Source organism: Odocoileus virginianus, chromosome 13 (genome assembly GCF_023699985.2).
Source record: "Odocoileus virginianus isolate 20LAN1187 ecotype Illinois chromosome 13, Ovbor_1.2, whole genome shotgun sequence".
Classification (NCBI taxonomy): Eukaryota; Metazoa; Chordata; class Mammalia; order Artiodactyla; family Cervidae; genus Odocoileus; species Odocoileus virginianus.
The window spans coordinates 47,131,069-47,140,903 of NC_069686.1; the positions used below are offsets into that span (position 1 = coordinate 47,131,069).

Here is a 9,835-nt window from a genome sequence, read left to right on the forward strand (position 1 = left end):
TATGCTTCTGTTATGAGTTACACTGAGAAACTATGTATAAAGTGCTTGGATCAGTGCCAGGCACATAGTATGCTTTGCTGATCAATTTTATCATTGTGATAACTACAGGTATAGAGAAATTCTTAAGTATGTAACCCACGAGTGATGGTATTGTTTTCCATGATAGAGCTTTCTTGGTCCTGTATATTCCTAGCTTATATCCAAAGACTTTCTCAAAGTGTAATGAAAAACCATTTTGTAATTTAAATCCCCCATGGAGATGATCTGAGATGAGAACTGGGAAAGAGACTCAGGCTCCAGGCTCTATATTGCAAGAGAAATCCCTTTATGTGGAATTGATGGAATTTATTAATAATAGAACTATCTTTAAAGCTTATTTTAACCAGAGTGTAACCAAGCAGGACCCTGTGGCGCCTTCCCTGGACAGACCCCCTCCCCCATGTCCTCTGCTTTAGTTCCTCTCTGAAGCACCTAGATAACAATATTTGATACATATTTCCTAAGATGTTTAATAGTCGCTAAAACCCCCACCACATGGAGGATGTTAACTATTTGATGACCATGAACTCCCAGTCCCCAGGCTTCATAGAGTCTAAGCATTGATAATGTTAGCTATCAGTGTGACACCATCCTATGATACCACCCCATTACTTCACCTCTAACCAGAGAATTGTGCACAAGACCCTACAACCCACCTCCTTCACTTGGCCTTTAAGGATGCTTTCCTGAAACCTATCAGGACTTCTAGTCTTTTAAGCAGTAGCTGTCCTGAACTCCTAGCTCGGTACCCTAGAGTAAACGCTGCACTCTCCTTGGCTTTACTGCTCACAGGCAAGCAGTCCCAAGCTTGGTTGGGAACAGAAGCTGTGAATTAAAAGTAAAAAAATTTTGATCTAGACTTGCTGGTGGCTAAATTAAAATACACCTGTATACTGTTCTGATGCAAGGATGCTAAAGGTACCTAATCCTAGTCATTTATGTGCCCCAAATGTACTTTAAAAAGAAAAGAAAAATCCCACTGAGTTTGGGCAATACTTTAATTCTGTGTTTGTGAAGCTGGCTTCCCGTTGGCTGAAGCTTTCAGTACAGAAAAGGAGGTGTCTTAACAATGATCACAAGTATAAATGTCTCAAGGGAGTATAGTTCAGGGCAGTGGGCAGGAGATGGAAAATGATTAGAGAAAGAGGGAGGATACAGGCCAGGAGTCTGAAAAGCTTTTCTGGAAATTTTATTGTAGGTGGAACTGCAGGAACACTTGAATGATGAGTCATGAAGATTGTAAATAATAGAGGCTTTACAGTTTTAGATGATCTATGATAGCCTCCTTTGTTGTAGATTCTTTTGTTTTTTTTTGCTTTTAATCAGTACCACAAGGCTTATAGCTTTCATCTGACTATTGGACCATTCACATATATTTAATAAATTCTGATTCGGTGTTATTCTAGAGAGTCAATCAAAAATGGCATATTTTCTTAGAAATAAACAAGATTCCCCCCAGTTTAAAGACAGGCAGTTTATATTTAACTACAAAACTATAGAGCCTCTAAATTCAAAGAAGTTAACTATATAAACATTACTGACCTAGACTTACTGTTTTATTCAGAAGAAAACAGCATTTTTAAGAAACTGGATCTGGTATATACAATAGTCTATTATCAATTTAAAAGTGTGGGCAACATTATTCTAAGAGTGTGATATAGCTATCTGCTGATAAAATCAGAGACTCCAACACATAGTCTGCATTTCTATTTCCTAGCATGAATAAATAAATACATTAGCTAGCAAATGTTAATGACCACTCACAATAAATAGAATTCACAGATAAAATCTGCATTAAAAGATCATTAGCATTGGGGATAGAAAGCAAGACACTATGGAAATGAGCTTTAAAAGCTTAATTCCCTCATTCTGTCTTCTGGGAGTGAGATACATACCTCAAGATATAAATAAATCCACAGGGTAATTTTAGTGGCAGATGGGGTAACATATTTCTTTTTTGCATTTGTAATTAGGGAAAGGGAGTTTAGATCTCAACCACAGAACTGCTCTAAGTCTCGTGGAGGTTTTATGAATGTGGACAGAACACCCGCCTTGGATGGTCCTTTGTACATGCATGCCAAGTTGTTTCAGTCATGTTTGACTCTTTGTGACCCCATGGACTGTAGCCCACCAGGCTCCTCTGTCCATGGGATTACCCAGACAAGAATACTGGAGTGGGTTGCCATGCCCTTCTCCAGGAGATCTTCCAGACCCAAGGATCAAACCCACGTCTTTATTTCCTGCATTGGCAGGCGGGTTCTTTACCACTAGCACCACCTGGGAAGCCTCGGGTGATCCTACACAAGATGTCTGTCATCTTTATACATCAGAAAGTACTACCATTTTGCTTTCAGTTCAAATCACCCTTTGGTTTAGGATGATATGGTATAATTTTCTGTCTTTGTCTCTTTTGGTCCCTTCCTATCTCTATTTATTTTCTGTCTCAAACTCTGTTTCCTAATGTTCTGACTAATTTTCTGAAACCATATATTAGTCCAGAATTGTTTAGAGCTTATCATTTATTCTGTCCACATTTATGGAAATCCTGGCACGATTCATCTATAGGTGACTCCATGTGCTGACAGAACTGTTGTGTACCTTGGAGGACAAAAATCTCCAGCCCTTGGGCAGGCTGCAGGAGGTATGTGATTTCAGAAGGAAGACGCACTTACATGCTGCCACCCACCTTTCTCTGGGTTTTCCCCACCCTTTTTGAGGAGTGCATTCTCCTTGATCATATCTGTTCATAACCTTTGCCATTTTTCAGATTATCAGGCATCCATACTCCTTCATATGTAGCAATGTGTGTCTTGTTGAAAGTGTCACATCCTGTTGTTTAAGGAAGTATTGAGATGACTTCAGGTCCCAGCCTATCTCATTTCCTCCTGAACGATTCTACTCCCTTTAATCTTGAGGGTTAGCATATTGTATAAAATGGATAGGCCATTGCCTGGAGAAGTCAGGAGGAGAAGGAGTTCGGGTTCCCTCCTCGGGGAACTTATTTTTCAATGCACTGCAGGGGAACAGATGTGGCGAAAGCTGGGAGCAAGCATGGCAGGAGGGGTGCCAGCGTGGTGAGGAAAAGTCGAATCCAAGCAGCAATGTAAAAGGGAGCTCCAGTTAGGTATATTAGTGCATCTCGGGGCCAGGAGCCCTCTGTCTAGTGGCCTCCATCTAGTTCTCTGCTATCCTCTGTTCTCACGTGCTCACTGAAGGCAGACGGGAGGCCACAGGCCAGTCTCCAGGAAGAGGCTGCCTTCCCCTCTCACCTGAACAAGAGGTACTGGGTTGGATGCTGGGGAGAGTAGAGATGAACCCACACACTAATGAGTCTGGTTAGGGGTGCATGAGGAGCTTGAAGTGGAAAATGACATACAGAGGGGTGAGCTTACCATTGGTAAGGCAAGCATCTATCTGGGAGGGCAACAGAGTTTTCCTTGTCCTGTGAAGAGAAGGAGTCACTGGACCTGGAGAACTGTTTGGTTCCGAAGGTCTGTAAGCTGCCTACACCCCATATCAGTATGATCACCAAGTTCCACTATTAGAAGTGGCATGCTTCTAATGGGTTCAGAGGTCAAGGTGAGGCTAAGGTCCTTCTTTACTGGCACAAACTGGAGCTCAGGAACACACTCCTGGGGGTGGGAATGACAGGAAACAATTAAGATTATTTCTTGAGGCTAAATGCTGGAAAAATCGCCTACAGATTTTTCTTTCAAGTTCCCCTTCCTTTGTCATCCTGTCCCCAACCCCTCCTTAAAAGAAGGGCTCACCCCATCATTGATTCCCATCCTCTAGACCCAGTAGGGGCAAGAGTTCTTTCCCCAGTAGGCGTGGTTGAGCAGTGTGGCAAGGTGCAAGCAAGAATATAGTAGCAAAAATGGAAAATAAGAGCCCAAGCCACTACATTGTTTTTTACTTATCTGCTAGTGGTGTCTGTCTTCTGAACAAGTATCACAGACTTTCCATTGGCCCAAAGGTATATTGTTTCTTCTGTTGTGACCTGTGTAGTTTTTAGAGGTTAAGTATTTTAGTCTAGATAACTGCACCCAACTAGTGATCCCTTGTAATGTGGCGGCAATGCACATGGTTAAAATTATTTTATAGTGCCCCTTCCATTTCGTTAATAGTTGGTCTTCAGGTCTTCTCCCTCTTGGAAGTCTTAAGAACTTGGTCTCCAGTGTTAACTTGTGAAGCGGGCTGCCCCTCCCGCTTTTTATCTGTGGTGGGAGGTGGCAGAGTCTTATTGGCGTAACCCAAGATTTCCTTCTGAACTTGCCCCAGATTGATAATATATCATAGGATCCAGCTCACTTCTTCATGTAGTAGAATGTCAGTAGTAAGAAAGGCTTTCCATAGGTCATCTCAAATGGGCTGAGCCGCAGATTATTCTTTGGGGTGGACGCACTCTGAGGAGTCAAAGTGAAGTGAAAAGTAGCTCAGTCGTGTCCAACTCTGTGCAACCCCAAGGACTATACAGTCTATGGAATTCTCCAGGCTGGAATACTGGAGTGGGTAGCCTTTCCCTTCTCCAGGGGACTTTCCCAACCCAGGGATAGAACCCAGGTCTTCTGTATTGCAGGTGGATTCTTTACCAGCTCGGCCACAAGGGAAGTGAATTTGTCCAATGATCATGTGTAGCTCGTAACCTATCCCTAAGGCTGCCAAGATTCCCTGTATGATCTTTGCTACAAAAGATGGCCCATTATCACTCTGGAGGGACTTTGGAAGGCCAAACAGAGGAGGTTTTTCCTTTTGCAGGGACTTACGGACTTGAGATGCTTTTTCAGATCCAGTGGGGAAGGCTCAAACCCAACCCATGAAGGTGTCAACAGATACCAGGAGATATCTGAATCCTGACTGTGGAGTTATTTGGGTGGAATCTAACTGTCAATCTTCCAGAGTATGTCCCTTAGTGTGAAGTAACCAGGAGGGGATTTGGTGAGCCTGCAAGTTATTATGGACAACAAATCACAGGCAAGAGTCACTTGTTTTACTGTTCCCTTAAGTCTCTTCTCTGAAAAGGTCTTTTGCCCCAAGTCCCATTGTGAATCTGTCATATATTGGGGGACATCATGCAAACTCATGCTGAGCTTCCACTTTTAGGCCCCAGGGATGAGCAGCTTGTCATCCTTCATATGCCAGACAATGTTTCTTTTCTCATAGCTCCATTGTTTAGCCTTTTCTTGTTACTGTGAGGAATCATGAAGAAGGCTAGGGAGCCCTGGGGTGGGGGGGGGGGGCCAATTACCACGGCCACAATTTGCTCAGGCTCCAGTAATCAACCAAGCTGCCCTTTTTGCAGTTTGACCTATTTTGCTGTTTCCTTAGCTTCCAACCTGCCCATCCTTTGATGGCCCCTACAGGGGACTACCTACGTCAGGAGCTGCATGGCTTCTAATAGTGCCAGGATTAAATCCTTCCATTTTTATGAAAGAATTTCTAGCATCTCACATTCCTTTTCTTTCCAAATGGCAGCAAAAACATGTAATACATGGAACTCATATTTAGAGTCAGAATACATATTTAATTTCTTGTTATATCTTAGTTGCAGCACTCTCATTAATGCAATTAGCTTGGCTTTTTGGACTGAGGTCTAGGGTGTCAGGACCTTGGCTTCTGCGACTTTAATTAGACTCAGTATGGCATAACCTGCCTTTTTGGGCTTCCATTTCTACAAATCTGTTTCCATCAGTAAACCACTCGACCTCAGTGCTGTGAAGAAGTTCATCTAGAAGACTGGACCTGCTGGAGTTAAGTTTGATCTATAGTCTCTGTACACTCATGCAATAAATCTTCATTCCTAAGACCCAGAAGCAGAGTTTCAGGGTTCAAAGTATGATGCACATTTAAGGTAACAGGGGTGTCCATTAGGAGAGGCTGCTATTTAGTTAACCTGTCCCTGGCCAACCAATGATGTCCTTTAACTTCTAACCACAGATTATTATCTAATGAGGGGTTAATACATCTAAGTGTTGTCCCAGGGTAAGCTTAGAAGCCCCATAAGCCAATGTGGCTGTGGCTGCTACTGACCTCAGGCAGCTGGGCCATCTCAGGGCCACTGAGTCCAGTTGTTTTGCAAAGTAAGTCATGGTTTCTGATCTGGCACCTGCATTGGGTTTAGAACTCCAAGGGCTATTCCTGATTTCTCATGAATGTACAAGGTAAAAGATTTGTCTAATTTTGGAAGCCCCAGTGCTGCTCACCTACTCAGTTCAGTCTCTACAGTCTTGAAGGCCCACTAGTGGTTCCCCCTTCCAATGGAGGGAAGGGTTCCCTTCCTTCGCCCTTTAGAGCCACACATAAAGTCTTTGCTATAAGGCCATAATCTGGAATCCAGCTACAACAGAATTCAGCCATCCCTAGAAAGCTTTGAAATTGCCTCCATGTGGTTGGAAGTGGTAATGCACTACTTGTTATTTTCACAAATCTATGGCCAGGGCTCGAGCTCCTGGGATCAAAACAAATTCTAAATACTGAACCCTTCACGTGAGGCCTGAGTCTTGGCTAGGGAGACTTACTATCCCCTTTCTCAGAAAATTTAGGACCTTGCCTCTTAATAAATCTGTATGCAGGTCAGGAAGCAACAGTTAGAACTGGACATGGAACAACAGACTGGTTCCAAATAGGAAAAGGACTATGCCAAGACTGTATACTGTCACCCTGCTTATTTAACTTATATGCAGAGTACATCATGAGAAACACTGGGCTGGAGGAAGCACAAGTTGGAATTAAGATTGCCGGGAGAAATATCAATAATCTCAGATATGCAGATTATACCACCCTTATGGCAGAAAGTGAAGAAAAATTAAAGAGCCTTTTGATGAAAGTGAAAGAAGAGAGTGAAAAAGGTGGCTTAAAGCTCAACGTTCAGAAAAGTAAGATCATGGCATCCAGTCCCATCACTTTATGCCAAATGACAAATAGATGGGGAAACAGTGGAAACAGTGGCTGAATTTATTTTTCTGGGCTCCAAAATCACTGCAGATGGTGATTGCAGCCATGACATTAAAAGACACTTACTCCTTGGAAGGAAAGTTATGACCAACCTAGACAGCATAATAAAAAGCTGAGACAGTAATTTGTCCACAAAGGTCCATCTAGTCAAGGCTATGGTTTTTCCAGTAGTCATGTATGGATGTGAGAGTTGGACTATAAAGAAAGCTGAGTGCCGAAGAATTGATGCTTTTGAACTGTGGTGTTGAAGAAGACTCTTGAGAGTCCCTTGGATTGCAAGGAGATCCAACCAGTCCATCCTAAAGGAGATCAGTCCTGAGTGTTCATTGGAAGGTCTGATGTTGAAGCTGAAACTCCAAAACTTTGGCCACCTGGTGCAAAAGCTGACTTATTTGAAAACACTCTGATGCTGGGAGGGATTGGGCGCAGGAGGAGAAGGGGACGACAGAGGATTAGATGGCTGGATGGCATCCCTGACTCAATGGACATGAGTTTGTGTAGCATCCGGGAGTTGGTGATGGACAGGGAAGCCTGGCATGCTGTGGTTCATGAGGTCACAAAGAGTTGGACACGACTGAGTGACTGAGCTGAACAATATTCTGATCTGACTCTTCTGTCTCACTACTTCTCAGTAGGTCATCAACATACTGTAACAGTTCCATTTTTCAGGCTCAGTTCCCCACTTCCTTTGCCAATGTGTCTCCCAAAAAATGGAAGTTATTCACAAAACCCCATGGAAGTATTGTCCAGCTGTACTGAGTATCCTCCAGAATGTCAGTGTCCATCCACTCAAAGTCAAGGAGATACTGTGGATCTCGATGTTGTTGTAGGGGAACACAGAAAAATGCACCGTAAGGCCCAACACAGAGAAATACTGAGCATCCCCTTCACCTGGGTGAGTAGGGTGTATGGGTTTGGCTCCACTGGGTGAACGGGGATGACTATTTAATTCACTGCCCATAAGTCCTGCACAAACCAAGCTTTTTGAATGAGGAGAATTGGAATGCTGGAAGGAGACTAGGACTGAATGTGTCCATGTTTGAGAAATTTAGTGAGCAGTGGGTGGATTGCCTCAGGACTTCAGGCTTTATAGGGTACTTCCTTTTCCAGGGATATTTCTCCTGGGCTTTAATCTTACTTCTATCAGGGAAATATGCTTTGCTCTTTCTGACACTGAATTAAGCCAAACCACTGGATCCACTAGTTGTCTAATTTGGCAGAAATATCTTATTGATCAGCAGACAGGTCATCTGAGGTCTACAGATGAATTCCAAGGAACAGATGTATTCTTTGCTCTGGTTTCCTGCTTTCTTGAACTTCCCCTTGTCCTAAGAAAACACTGACTCCCAATTTATTTAGTTTTTCTCTTCAAAGGAGGGGTGGAGGGTATTGTCATATACAAAAGAGGAATAAGTAGTAATAATAAACCTGATTCCCAGGTGAGTGGAGGTGTAAACTGCCTTACCTGAGGTCATCCATCCGCTTCCATCACAGGACATTCAGGGCTGCAGAGGGGACAGGCTGGCCAGGTCAGAACAGAGAAGCAGCTCCAGTGTCTTACGGGGGAATTTAGTTCTCCTACCTGCCACATCAAAGATGACCCGAGGCTCTGCTGGAATGATGAGGGTGGACTAGTAGAATCTCCTGCCAGCTGGGTACTCAGCCAGTCAGCCAGAGTGCTGGCATCTCTCATCCAGAGATTCACCCGGAATGAAGCTGGCCTCAGTTGTTCGTCAGGCGTCTTCAGGTGCTAAAGACATTCCCTCTGCCACTGTCCCTCCTTCTGACAAAAGGGGCCCTGATTCCAACCTAGGCAACTTCTTGACTGTCCATCTGGTGTTGGCTTCCTAGGGTCCCCTTGGGTGGATCAAAGAAGTCAAAAGCTCCATTTTCATTATTAACCCCCTATCTTTGTTGGCCTCTTCTGTTCAGTCTGGGATACTAAGGCTTCCCTAGTGGCTCAGAGGTAAAAAATTCTTCCTGCCAAAGCAGGAGGCGTGGTTTGATCCCTGAATCAGGAAGATTCCCCTGGAGAAGGAAATGGCAACCCACTTCAGTATTCTTGCCTGGGAAATCTTATGGACAGACAAGCCTGGTGGGCTTCAGTCTATGGGATCTCAAAACTCGGACACCACTTAATGACTAAACCACCACCCGTATGAGTAATATTAGCCAGTTCAGTTCAGTTCAGTCACTCAGTTGTGTCCAACACTTTGTGACTCCATGGACTGCAGCATGCCAGGCCTCTCTGTCCATCACCAACTCCCGGAGCTTGCTCAAACTCTCATTGAGTTTTTATTATCTAACCACCTCATCCTTTGTCATCCCTTTCTCTTCCCATCTTCAGTCTTTCCCAGCATCAGGGTCTTTTCCAGTGAGTCAGTTCTTCACATCAGGTGGCCAAAGTATTAGAGTTTCAGCTTCAGCATCAGTCCTTCCAACAAATATTCAGGACTAATTTCCTTTAGGATTGACTGGTAGGAGTAATGCAATGTTCTTCTATTAAATCTGGGTTATCATAGACTTTAAAGGCTTCCTCTGCCAAGACTGAAAACAGGGTTTGGGCCCAGCATTAAGCTTTGGCAACTGTCTCCTGACATCAGGAGAGGCCTGGGTGATAAAATGCATGACTAATAGCCACCTCCTCTCTGCAGACTGAAGGTCTGTACTGGTGGCTTTCCTAAAGGCCTCTGTCACCTGATTCAGGAAGACCCCCTCTGAGATTTTCATCCTCTTGTGTAATTCCTCCAATCTTCTTATAATTTACCAGCTTCACCAAACACTTTCCCATTCCTTCTGATAAACAAGTAATATAGTGTTCTCATCCTGGCCTGAGCTACAT

At 43.7% G+C, this 9,835-nt stretch overlaps 1 pseudogene; it reads right to left on the reverse strand.

The window, feature by feature from the left end:
• Positions 1–3,044: 3,044 nt before the first annotated feature.
• On the reverse strand, positions 3,045–8,686 carry LOC139038093 (uncharacterized; annotated as a pseudogene).
• Positions 8,687–9,835: the final 1,149 nt, after the last annotated feature.